Source organism: Globicephala melas, chromosome 13 (genome assembly GCF_963455315.2).
Source record: "Globicephala melas chromosome 13, mGloMel1.2, whole genome shotgun sequence".
Taxonomy (NCBI): Eukaryota; Metazoa; Chordata; class Mammalia; order Artiodactyla; family Delphinidae; genus Globicephala; species Globicephala melas.
The window spans coordinates 21,532,566-21,544,787 of NC_083326.1; the positions used below are offsets into that span (position 1 = coordinate 21,532,566).

Below are 12,222 nucleotides of genomic sequence, written 5' to 3' on the forward strand. Positions count from 1 at the left end.
TTGAAGACAGTAAAAAAAGAATGTAATGTTTCTCATTATCTTGATTATGTCGAAATTATAATATTTTAGGTATGAGATCATAAAATGTATTAATTTAACCTGTTTCTTTTTATTTTTCAATGAGACTACTAGAAAATTTAAAACTACATATGTGGCTTGCATTGTATTTCCATCGCACACTGCTGACCTAGACAACTTGAAAATAATCAGAATAGAGCATTGATCTGAAAATGGTCAAAACAAAACAAACTTTTTAAAGGTTTTTGTATAGAAAACAGGCTAAATTTACAAATGCTAAAACTTGTGTTTAGTAAGTTCATAGTACAATATGGAATACATTTTTAATTAAAAATGTGTGTTTTTCCTGATTATCTGTCTCCAGTGGTGATGAATTTCTTTGACATTTAGAAGGTTCTGTATTAAATACGACATGTTTTTAGGAACCCTTTCAAATGAACTACATATTATGCATATATATGCCTTGTGTGTTATACATACACATCCTAACCAAAAGGCATGTACAAGGATGTCTATAGCAGGTCTATTTGTAATTGTAAAAAACTGAACAACTCAAATGTCTAATAGCAGAATGGATACTATAGCAATGTGCTTTGTAGCAATAGAGAATGAATTAACTTTTGTGAAGGGAACTCCATTGATGCATCTCATGAACAAAATGTTGAGCAAAAGTGAGAAACCAAAGAAAGGTACTCACTACATGATATGATTTGAGCTTAAAGCTCAAAAACCAGCAAATTAATCAAGAGTGTTAAAAGTCAGGGGTACAGCTAATGTTTTGTTTCTTGATCTGAGGGCTGTTACACAGATGTGTTTACTTTGTAAAAATGCATTGAGCTCTGCCCTTATGGTTCATGTACTTTTCTGTATATAGACTCTAACAATAGAAGTTTAAAAATAAGAATAAAGCTATATTTTTTTAAATGGAAAGATCATTGTACAGCATTAAAGCAATGCTTCTCATATGTACTAAGCATCAGTTACCTGGAGAGCCTGATCAAACACAGTTTCCAACCACTCCTTACAGAATCTGAGTCAGTAGTTCCGAATTTGTATTTCTCACAAGTTCCTGGGTAATGCTGTTGCTTCTGGTCTGCAGATCTCATTTAGTGGTGTTGAGGGGAAATAAATTCAGAAAATACTATTAATTTTTAGATTGATTTGTGTAACATATATGAGGAAAAAAACTAGAAAAAAATACATTTTATAGTTGTTTCTTGATGTTTAATGGTTTTATTGTTAATTTTAAATGACAATTTTAAAAAGTTTTATTTTTAAATGTCTCAGTTTTAACTTCTAATATGGGAAATACTGTTAGATACAACCCGCATTTTTTAAAAAAAGGTCTTTGGGGTCCTCGGTATATTTTTAAGAATATATAGAGGTCCTGAGACCAAAAGTTTGAAAACAAAGTAGACATTTATAGAACTCTACATTCAACAAGCAGGGAATGTATACACATGGAAAAAGTAAGAGAAAATCATATACCTAGTGTATCATAAAGTAAGTTTCAACAGACTGAAAAAAAATTGTTATTACGAATATATTCTTTGACCACAACACAATTAGTTTATAAATCTATAACAAAAGAAAATATTACCCAAATCTAGAAATTTAAAAACACAAATAACATGTTTGAAAATGATAGGAACTAAAATATACTTAGAACTAAACAAGAAAGGAAAATATGCTTATTAAAATTGTAGGATGCAGGAAAATTTGTACATTTAGAGAAATTTATAGACGTAAATGTTCTTTTATTTTAGAATGAAAATTAGTGAAATAAATATTCTCTTTAAGAAGTGGGAGAAACAACAGAAAAAGAAGGCTCAAAAGATAAAAGACATTCATTTTATTTTACTCTGCTAGGAACTGTCCTATGGGCTGAGAACATAGCATTGAACAAAGTGGACCCTAGTGAAGTTTATTTCCTAGTGGGTTATAAGAGTTATCACTTATGGTACATATATAGTCAGGCTGTGTTCTAAATGCTTTAAACCTTAACTCATTTAGAGAGATAGGAAAAAAGATACAGTAGAGAGACTCAAAGAAGTCCTAAAGTGTGTTTTTTGAAGCAATCGATAAAACGGGTACATTTCTTGTTATAGTGAACCCAGAAATAGAGAAGACATGAAAGAGGATGAAGAAATGAAAATACATCGAAAGCATTCAGAAATCACCAGGATACAGGCTGAATCATACTTCAGGCCCGGGGAGGTGGAAGTCATTTTAATCTTGGACCAGTTAAAGTAAGACAGCTCCTTCATTCATCCCATTCTTATTCCCTACATACCAAGTCTTGACGAGTCAAGGCCCAGTTAGCTAGCTTGGAAAGGCAAAAAGAGAGAAGGTAAATCAAGACCCTCTATCCCACTGCAAGTTTCCAGCCTACAACAGTCTCTTGGAGAGGAAGGAGAAAATGTTGCCATTATTGATTATTCAATAAACTAATTACTAATTAATAATAGGACCAAAAGAGGGGCATAAATATAGATAGCTGAGATTAAAATGATCAACTTTATCACAATATCTATGAAAAAATAAAATCGGAAAGTTATAAAAATTCAACATACCAAGATAGATTCTAAAACTAAAACGACGGTAATTGGATAGCCATTAAACAAATCGAATCAGAAGTTTGAAATTAAAAAGAAAATACGCTATACAACTTTTATGGAAAAAAAAATCTGTTACAAACTCTTCCAGAGAATAGAAAAATAGGTAACACTCCCCAGTTGGTTCAATAAAGCTTGTATAAACTTAGTAACAAAACCAGAGGAGGCGTGGAATGAGAAAGGAATTATACAGGTCAATTCATTCATGAACAAAAATGGAAAAAAATTCCAAGTAAAATATTATCAAACCAGGTCTAGCAAAGCACCAGAAAAACAAACGTGGATTAACATTAGGGGGAAAAATTAGTGTAAATTTTGCATAGTAACAGATAAAAGATGAAAAATATGTAGTCATTTAAATGATTAAATGCAGTGAAAGAATTTGATATCTATCAACTCCCCAGTCATAATAGAAAATTAGGAATAGGACCATTCTTCAACATGATGTGCTGTGCAGGTTAATTTCTAGCAGACCTGGAATCTGTCTGAACTGTATTGCTAAAGTTCCTGCATGACACTAACCTCTGGTTCCAACACGTGAAACATGCTGATTAGTAATGTCGCTTTTGTAACCATGGTTTGGAGGAGTTTTAGGGTGGTTTTTACGAGCCTGTCAGCATTGTTTATTGGCAAGAATGAGATTGATGATTTGCATCCCCCCCCCCGGAAACTTCTACCGTTAAGGCTGATTTTGTAACAAGAATATGTGTATAAGACCAGCAAAATATTTTATAACCCAGTGATATTCCATTTTGGGCTACCTAGTTCCAAGGCATTCTATGCACGTGTAGATCTTTCTGATCCAAGAAAGAAAGTGCTTACAACCTTGACCCTTATAGAAGATAGAAACTTGTACCAAGCCTTCCCAGACCCCTCGCTATGAGATATATAACTATAGTTATATTGTATCCTTTTCCTATAGTAGAGTATAAATTTATAAGCATTGTTATTTTGGGTCCTAAGCCGTCTTCTTTAGCAATCAAACACTCTTTTGGTACAGTTGGCATTAGATGTGGGATTGCTTAGTAGACTTCTGACTTACTTTTTGCTGAAAGTGTGGCTTAGGCATTATTTAGAAAGAAAAAGGATGATTCTGAGAAAGGGGATGAAAATGAACTGTTGGTGCAGAGGTGGTTTCCACACTTGGTTTGAAGTTGCACAGGCTTTGAACTCAGTTACTGATTATAAGACTTTCCATTGCAATCTAGAAATGATAGAATCTAAATGCCAAGAGCGAGCAAAATTAGAAGACAAGAGCAAACTGATGGCAGGTTGGCTAAATCCGTTCCAGTTGAAGCTTTTAACGTTAGCAAAAGTAAAGGTTCAGTATATCCTTGGGTTGAGTTTCATCCTCTGGCTAGCAAGTGGAGCTCCAACCACAGGAACCTGGGCAATATAACTTCTGATGGGTCAGTTTAGCCTGGGAGACCCGCTACAGCCAAGAAGGTAATCCAGGCAGGGCCAGTAGATCATGGAGGGCAGGAAGCCAGTGGAGTAAGGGATTAATTAGTAACAAAGTGGAGGCATTTTGTAAATTGTTACAAGCACTGTCCTGATGACCCTTGTTAAAATGGCTCCTGAGAATTTTAGATCAAGTTGCAGTGTCTCTGGCTTGGAACATTGTTGAGTAGAGGGGGATGTTTGCATTCATCCCTGATCCTTTTGGCTGCTATCTTTGTGGAGATAGTTCTAGGAAAAATCATTGCTGACGAGAGTGGATTAGGACAGGAGCTATTCATTCCTAGAATGAATAGAAGAGAAGAGTAACTGCTCTGTCCTTCCCTTGTCATTGAAATGTCAGTATCTACTGAAGCTGCAGAAATGCTGCTGATGCAGACAGTGCTGGACTGGCTCTGTGACAGTGAAACAAACTCACTATTTGATGCCCCTCACCCAGGTTATGATACAAGACATCCCACCACCATCGACACCATATGTGATTTTGTTCTTGAGACCTCAGAGGATGTAAAAGAGGCAGCGTGGGATCTTTAATCCCAGCTTCCTCCCATAAGACTTCAAGATAATACAAATGTTTGGGTTTTACCAAAAAAAGTAATCAAAACAAGTAAAAGGCAAGAATTCATGACCTACTGGTATAGAAGTCTTTAGATGGTTGATTTAAAATGGCATTAAAAGAGGAAATTGGGGCTTCCCTGGTGGCGCAGTGGTTGAGAGTCCGCCAGCTGATGCAGGGGACACAGGTTCATGCCCCGGTCTGGGAGGATCCCACATGCCACGGAGCGGCTGGGCCCGTGAGCCATAGCCTCTGGGCCTGCGCGTCCGGAGCCTGTCCTCCGCAACAGGAGAGGCCACAACAGTGAGAGGCCCGTGTACCGCCAAAAAAAAAAAGAAAAAGGAGGAAATTGGATAGAATTTTATATGAAGCCAAGGAAACACAACTGTCTCTCCTTGAACTTCCCAAGATATAAAAATATCAAAGCAGAAATGCTTGTCTTGTCCAAAATTAGGGGAAATTCAGATAGAGAAAGGTTCTCATGAGCCTACAGCATCGAGTTCCCAAAATGCATACATTTACTACTAAGGCAAGGTATGGGTTTTCTATTACTACTTCTTGAAACAATAGACTCTACTATCTCATGGTTCTATAAATTAGAAGCCTAGTAAGCTCAGCTAGTTTCCTTGCTCCAGGTCCCACAAAGCCAAATCAAGGTGTCAGAAGGCTCTGGAAAAGAACTTACATGCTCATTCCAGTTGCTGGTAGAATCCACTTCCATGTGGGTGTGGAACTGCAGCCCGCTTCCTTGCTGGCTGGTGGCTGGGAGTTCTTCTCAGCTTCTGAAGACCACCTACATTCCCTGATTGTGGTCCCCTTCAAAGCCAGCAGCAGTCAATCTAGTTCTCATGCTTCAGATCTCTCTAACTTTCCCTTCTGCTCCAACACTCTGGATTCTGCCCTTCCTCTTCAGTTTTCAAGGGCTCATGTGGCTACACTGGGTCCACCTGGATAATCCAGGATGCTCTCGCCATTGTAAATTCACCTGATTAGTAACCTTAATTCCATCTTTAAAGTCCCTTCAGGGAAGTGCCTAGATTAGTTTTCAACTGAATCAACAGGGTATGTGAATCTTGATAGGACATCTTTAGAATACTGCCAACCACAGGCAGGAATAGGGGAAGAGCATGACATGAAGGATGGGCTCTCCTGACCAATTCCTGTGCGAGAACCAAGGCCTTTTACAAATGTGTGGGTGAGATGGCCTGCCGATGGAGAAGAAACTCTTTTAGGTCAGCTGGATACAGGAGCAGTGCCTTGGCCTGCTCGTGAGCCCCTTGGGGAGGTGATAGAATTCATTTAGGGGAATAGAGAGATGCTACTATAAGAAGAATAAAAAGTAAAGTCATTAAAAGTTGGAATAAGTGATTTTCAAAATTCTGCTGTGGGGGTAACTTCCTCACCTGAATGTATCATTGCCATCTATGTAGTCATTGACTAAAAATCCTTCCCTGTACTGAGTAGAACAAGGAAGATAAACAACTTGTAGAGCTGCCCTAAATCCAGTAGTAACTGGATTTGAATAATGGGAGCCTTTAGAGTTTTGAAGTGGTTAATTTGAACCACTGTCATGTGTCTACAGCCACAAAAAATTACCGTCCTAATTAAGGACAGGTGTGTTGATCCCACACCCTCACTCCACAGTAACCTGATGTTGCCCGTGAGGAAGATGATGGATCGTGGAGGCTGACCCAGGGCTACAGGAGACTCCAGTAAACAGCAGCCCTAATAGCTTCTGCAGTCCCCAGTATGGTCCAGACTGTTCAACTGCTACACATTACTCAACAAACTAAAGATGACCAGTTTTCCATAGCTGACTTGGCTAATGCCTTTTTTCATTATCGGTTGCTAGGGAGTGTCATCAACAGTGTGCATTCATGTGGAACTTTTTCCAATGTACATTTGACTCAAGGATATTTGAACTCCCTTAAGTACTGTCACAAGGATAGTGAGGCAGATCTAGTGTAATAAAACTAGATTACTGTGTTCTAGTGCTCAATAGAGATGACATTATGATTATTTCTGAAACAGAGAATCAACCTGAAAGCAACTTTACTATGATCATATGACTGATGGAAGATGGTTTATGAACCCCGAAAAAAATCCAGAACCTTACATAGACTGTAAACTTCGGGAGGATTATATGGGCTGGAGTGCCCTGTGATACACTGCAGACCACTAGGGATACAATGTTCTTTTTCTCCAACCTCCATTATTAGACTAGACAAGAGGCCTAATGCCTAATAGGCCTACTTGCTTTTGGAAAAATCATATCCCCCACTTAAAGACACTATTGGGCCTAATTAATTTACATCACCTGGGAAAAGGTCATTTTTGGTTAGAAGCTTGAACAACACAAGCCTTCTTGAAACTGCAGAGTCTGTAGCTCAGACTATCCTGTGTGGACCGTAATGGACTGAATTGTGTTGGAGCTTTAAATTCATATGTTGGAGTGCTAATGCCCAATCTGATGGTATTTTGAGGTGGGTGTTTGTGAGGCAGTTAGGTTTAAATGAGATCACAGCAGGCACATGATGGGGTTAGTGTCCTTATAAGATCAGGAAGAGACCAGAACTCATGCTCTGTCTCTCCACCACGGGAGGATTCAGAGAGAAGACAGCCACCTGCAAGCCAGGAGGAGGGCCATACCAAAGCTCAACCATGCTGCTCTCCAATGTTGGGTTTCCAGCCTCCAGAATTGTAAATCTTTGTTGCTTAAGCCACCCAGTTGGTGGTATTTTGTTACAGCAGCCTGAACTGACTGAAGTAGCTGGTTTCACAGGTTCTCATCTGGAGAGGAATTTACCTCAAGATGAATCATACCTCACATCTCACCACGTCTAATTTAGATGAGACTTTGGACTTATTTAGAGTTGATGCTGGAAAGAGTTAGGATTTGGGGGGCTGTTGGGATGGGTGAATGTATTTTGCATGCAAGAAGGACATGAATTTGGGGGATCCAGAGGCATAATGTTATAAACTGAATGTTTGTGCCCCCCTGTAAATTCATATGTTGAAGCCCTAACTCCTAATGTGATGGTATTTGGACATAGGGTCTTTGGGAGATAATTAGGTTTAGATGAGGTCATGGGGTGGGTGGGGCCCCCATGTTGGGATTAGTGTTCTTATAGGAAGAGGAAGAGACAGGAGAGCTCTCTTTCCCCCATATGAGGAAGCCACTTGCCTGCCAGGAAGAGAGCTTTCATCAGAAACTGACCATGCTGGCACCCTCATCTCAGACTTCGCAGCCTCGAGACCTGTGAAATAAATGTCTGTTGTTTAACCCACCCAGTCTATGATATTTTGTTAAAAGCAGCCTGTGCTGACTAATACAGACACCAATGCAGAAATGCTATTCAAAGTGTCAACCACCTGCCTTCATGCAGACTCAAGTCTTCTTGGCAAAAGCCCATAATCATGGTCAACTAGAAAATTATCTTATACTGCTCAGATATACTGTGGTGTATTTCTTTTAAAGATAGTTACTAGCTAGTTATTGGGTGTTTACTCTGACAGCCCCATTAACTGAAGAGCATAAAATTATATCGACTGCTGAATTACCCCCATGTCATGAGTAGTATCAAAAAAGCATCCCAACAAGAAGGGAAATGTTGAATTCCATCATAAAATGGAAGCGATATTACAGCCATGATACACAGTGGGACTCAACCTATTCATAACTTATTCATGAGCAAGTAGCCTGTTTTCCACTAGGATCTCCGAAAAGGCCATCTGAAGACGTGTCTGCTGCTCTTACTGATGGGGCTTATCATTCCAACAATTTCCCAAGGATATGAGGGACTTGGCCTGATTCACAGGTGGCAGTTCCAGAATGGAGAGCCATGGCTCCATGAGGAAAGTAGCTGTCCTGTGTCCAGCAAATCACAAACCCTTCACAGAAGAAGGCAAAAGCAAGTCAGCAGCCCAGTGGGCTGAGCTACAGTCCCTATTCCTGGCAGTAAGAGAACTGGACGCAAGTAAAATCCCCACAATTACGTGCTTATTGAATCTTGAGTGGTTGCTTATGGACTTGCAGTTTGGTCTGGTAAGTGAACATAGATAACTGAATGATAAAGGGACCCCTGTGTCACGTACCATTCTTCAGAAATCACTATGGCAATCCTGAGTGCAAATCAAAGTAGAGCTCTTGCTCACCAAAGAATTCCTTCTAGTTTCTGAAGGTGACTGAAATAAAGTTGATGCTCTAGTTCTATCACTCGAAGTGGCAAAGTGGGCCCAGGAAAGGAGTAGACATAGTGGAACTCAAGCCATGCAGTGATGGGCTGAATGGCAATATATACCACCGGGCTCTGCTGAAGTTCAAATAGTTCATAAAATTATGCTGCTTTCCAATAGGAAAAGCAACATTTGCAGCTATTTCTGAGAAATATTCCTAGGGGAGAAGGTTCAGCACATAGCAGGTTACACTGACTCTTTTCCTATTCTTCCAAGAGGACTCGAATGGAATATGCAGGTGTGATATTTATTCTTGATTTGCCTTTGTATACCCAGCAACTGAAACCACTGCTGCTAATGGTACCCAAGGACTGAACAAAAGAAATAAAAATACTGGGCCAGTTTGGTCCTCCTAGTTATTGGGTTAGCCAAAAAGTGCCTTGAGTTTTTAAGTAAAAATAAAACACACGTTTTTCATTTTCACCAAGAAGTATTGAACAACATATTCACCCTTTGCTTCCACTACCTTCTGCCATTTTTCAGGCAACTTCATAATTCCATCTTCCCAAAACTTTTTATCTTTTTGAGCAAAGAACTGTTCAAGGTGCCTTTTACAGTTTTCCAGGGAATAGAAATTTTTTCCATTAAGAGAATTTTGTAAAGACCTAAGTAAGTGGAAATCCAAAGGTGCAATGTCTGGTGAATATGGCCGATGAATCAGAACTTCCCAGCCAAGATTTGACAGTTTTTACCTGGTCATTAAAGAAACATGCGGTCTTGCGTTATCCTGATGGAAGATTATGCATTTTCTGTTGACTAATTCTGGATGCTTTTTGTCAAGTGCTGCTTTCAGTTGGTCTAATTGGGAGTAGTACTTGTTGGAATTAATCGTTTGGTTTTCCGGAAGGAGCTCATAATAGAGGACTCCCTTCCAATCCTACCAAATACACAACATCACCTTCTTTGGATGAAGACTGGCCTTTGGAGTGGTTGGTGGTGTTTCATTTCGCTTGCCCCACGATCTCTTCCATTTCATATTATTGAACAGTATCCACCTTTCATTGCCCGCCACAATTTGTTTTAAAAACGGAACCTTTTCATTACATTTCAGTAGGGAATCGCATGAGGAAATACGGACAAGAATGTCGTCTTCACTTAACTTAATGTAGAACCCAAATATCAAAGCGATTCACGTAACCAAGCTGGTGCAGTGATTTCCAACACTTGATTAGACTATTTTGAGTATGTCGGCTCTCTCCCACATGGGATAACACTGATTGTTCTCAGTTAATGTCTAGATTTGATCTCTATCAACTTCAACGGGTCTACCCAACCATGGAGCATAATCCAGGGAGAAATCTCCAGCATAAAACTTCACAAACCACTTATGACGTGTTCGATCGGTCACAGCACCTTCTCCATACACTGCACAAATCTTTTTTTGCATTTCAGTTGTGTTTTTACCTCTCTTGAAATAATAAAGCACAATAGGTACGAAAATGTTGCTTTTTTTCTTCCATCTTCAGTATTAAAATGGCTACACAAAAACTCACCAATTTTGATGTCTTCTTTTAAATGCACACTGATATGACAGCTGTCACATACAATCTAACAAAATTGTTTCGAATGAAGTTAAAGACAACTAAGTGCTACTAGAGCCATCTTACAGAAATAAACGAACGAAACTTTCGGCCAACCCAATACATTCCTCAGATCAAGATAAAGCTTTAACCTACAAACCAAGAATATGTTGCAGCTGTGCTACCATGTTATCTCCTCAGCCTTAGGTGCAGCTGGTGTTGCCTGAGTCGGCAGAACAACCTGGTCTGTTGTCTCCTGCCTTGAGAAGCCTCATCCATTTCCATCATTGCATGCTGAAAACTGTATTTTCTGTGGGTGCTAATCATGCTCAAAAGGTTGGGAAGTACCAGATACATAACAAGGGTCAATAACTTACACTCAACATTATAAGGGTAAAAAAAAAAAATAGAAGAATTTCCTTTAATATCAGGAACCAGATTAAAAGTTTATTATTATCACACCTATTGGACATTGCACTGAAAGTCCTGGCTAAAGAAAGTCCTATTAAAATAAAGAAGAAAAGGAGATAGCAAAAGGATGGGAAGAAAAGGAAACCGTTATTAATCCTAGATAAAACTATGTATATTGAAAATTTTAAAAAGATTTCATGCAAATTATTAGCACTAGTCAAGGTTCAGCAAAATGTCTAGGTTAAGATCATTATGCAAAAATTAATTGTATTTTTTAAAAATAGCAATAAAGAGAAAACATACATTTTAAAAACATGTCACTTATAATAATAACAAAAAATGGTGCCTTTTTTGTGAAATAAGACTGAGGTATGATAGCCATATGGATAAAATTATAAACATTATTTAAATAATCTAAACAAGACACCAATAAATGGAAAGATAAAACACTTTGGTGGATAGAAAATGCAACATCACACAGGTATCTGTTATCCCCAGATTACCTATCATTCAATGACATTTCACTGAAAATCCTAAGTGTTTTATAAGGATCTTGACATGCTGATTTAAAAATTTGTATAGAAGAGCAAACCTTCAAGTATATCCAAGATGTTCATACAGGAAAAGAATAAGGTGAGAGAATTTATTCTGCTGGATATAAAGACTTAAAGCCATATGAGGATGATATGGTATCAGCACAGGGACAATTGATCAATGGAATAGAATAGACAGCCCAGAAACAGACTCTGCATAAATGCAAAGGGCATGTGACAGAGAGAACATTGAAGAAAACTATGATAGAACATATTATGCTGAGACGATTTCATATGCATAAAGACAAAACAATTCATTTGGATCCACATCTTATACCATTAACAAAAATTCATTCCAGCCTGAAAGAAGGCAAAGGGACAAGAAATGTATTAAAACCTTTAGAAGAATATATAAGAACATATTTGACTCAAAGAATTTCTTAAAATTGCTAGTCAAAAGGAAAGTGTTGATACAGTTGTTGAAAGACACTATAGAAAAAGTGAAAAGACAAGCAACAGAGTTGGAAATGTTACATGCAACATAGATAACTAAAAACGGTTTAGTTAAAAAAATCAATAAGAAAAAATACAAAGCACATAATGAGCAAAACACACAACCAGGCATTTTACAAAAAGGAAACACAAATATCAAACAATTTGCAAAATGCTCTACTTCATAAAAAGGCATTAACTTCACTGGCATACCATTTGGCTTTCATTTTGTAGGTGGTTGTGGAACATTGGGAATTCTCACACCCTGTGAGTAAAATTTATTTATGAAGACAGTTGACCTAAGGTTCTCTTAGATGTTTTAATCCTGAATATAAAATGTAAGGTTTCATCTAAATAAACTCCTTGACTGCATACCTCAGATT

At 38.1% G+C, this 12,222-nt stretch overlaps 1 protein-coding gene across 3 annotated transcripts in view; it reads left to right on the forward strand.

Annotated features, from left to right (window-relative positions):
* The window catches only part of LOC115859328 (uncharacterized), a 32,564-nt gene that overhangs the window by 2,920 nt on the left and 17,422 nt on the right, over window positions 1-12,222 (forward strand). For 2 of the 3 annotated variants that reach the window (XM_070046968.1, XM_070046967.1), the window contains exon 2: window positions 2,127-2,267. The gene's annotated coding sequence lies outside the window, so the exon portion shown is untranslated. Of the gene's footprint in view, window positions 1-2,126; window positions 2,268-6,678; window positions 7,881-12,222 lie in introns of those variants that run through there. The other variant, XM_060310352.1, reaches the window with a different exon arrangement.